Source organism: Zea mays, chromosome 5 (assembly GCF_902167145.1).
Source record: "Zea mays cultivar B73 chromosome 5, Zm-B73-REFERENCE-NAM-5.0, whole genome shotgun sequence".
Lineage (NCBI taxonomy): Eukaryota > Viridiplantae > Streptophyta > Magnoliopsida > Poales > Poaceae > Zea > Zea mays.
In genome coordinates, this window is record NC_050100.1 from 67,635,219 (window position 1) to 67,636,576 (window position 1,358).

A 1,358-nucleotide genomic window follows, 5' to 3' on the forward strand; every position below is an offset into this window, starting at 1 on the left:
TAGGTCTGTTCCTCTCTGTGCTCCTTGCCTAACAATGCACCCAACAAGCTATTACACCACATATGGTCCATAAGAAATCACTCAAGCCCAACACAACATGATGTCACACACATCGCCACGCTACCATATAGTACTACCTCTCTAGCTAAAGGAAACGAACGATCGAGCGAGTTATAAAAAGGAGTCATGCTCCTTTTCAACTCATATTTTTCTTGGTCTTTTGGCTAAGATAAAGTGTAATATTTGTTTTTATCAGTTTAATATATGATATGTGGTTCATATGTTCACTTTGATATTAAATTTAATTTTATAGGTATCAAATATGATTATATGCCATCACAACGTACAAGTATTGTACTAGTCTATTGTTGGGATACGATCCTCGAGCCCTGGGGCCCATCAGCAAGTGATCGCACTGGGAAAGGCCTCTAGCAACTAGGGCTCGTTGGTCAGCCGGATGAGATAGGTAACGTGTAACACCCCTAGTGTTACAAGAACTAATACTTTGGCATGACATCATATGCATTGGTATTCCATTATGTATGTTACACCTAGAGTGCATCCACTAGGCTCAAATTACAAAATAAACATGTGATGTGATGATTTGACTGGATCTAAGGGGTCCTTGACCCTAGGATAAGGTATTTTCCCAAGGATTAGAAGCATTGGGATGTGTGAGATGAGAACTAGAATATGATCCCAAAGATTAATAGAGATGTTTAAGAAAGACTAAACTTAGGGAGTTTAAGTGCCACTTAAACCCTAGAACACTCAAAACCCTAATTGAGACCCCAAAAAAACCTAATTAGTGCCCTATAAGGTGATTTCAATTTCTATTCACTTTTGGACAAAAGTGTGTATATCAAAGTAATCGAGTAACAAAAGCTAAGCAACTTTCATGTTTGGGAATTTCCAAGTTTTGTGGAGCAATTTGGGGTAATTTGCAAAAAGATCAAAGAGTACCCAAATGCTAACTTTGAAAAACAGTGTTATCATGCTGACTTCAAGCCCTTGTATCACTTGATCTAGGAGGATTTGGTCATGGGTCACTACAACAAATTTGTAGAGTTACTATAGTAGTTCAAGTTTGATTAAGTGACTGAGCCCTAGAACTGTACAAAAATGGGAATAAAATGCCCTAGAAGTTGGGTTGTCAATCGGGTCAGGCACTGAAACTCGACTATCAGTGATCTCTGATTAACTTTGAGGCCGAATTATGCATAATCTAGTGAGTATCCGATCAAGAACCTTATAACAAAGTTGAAGCTGGTATATAGGGCAACAACTTTGATGCAGTCAGATTAGTCGTTCGTCAGATGAAAATAGGAGAACGAAGCTCCTCAAATTGCTCTGTCAGG

The 1,358-nt window shown here is 38.6% G+C and overlaps 1 non-coding gene across 1 annotated transcript; it reads left to right on the plus strand.

Annotated features, from left to right (window-relative positions):
- The first annotated feature begins 203 nt into the window (after positions 1–203).
- On the plus strand, positions 204–400 carry LOC111589492 (U2 spliceosomal RNA). Its single transcript, XR_004849903.1, has one exon. It is a non-coding gene; the product is annotated as a U2 spliceosomal RNA (small nuclear RNA).
- The last annotated feature ends 958 nt before the right edge of the window (positions 401–1,358 follow it).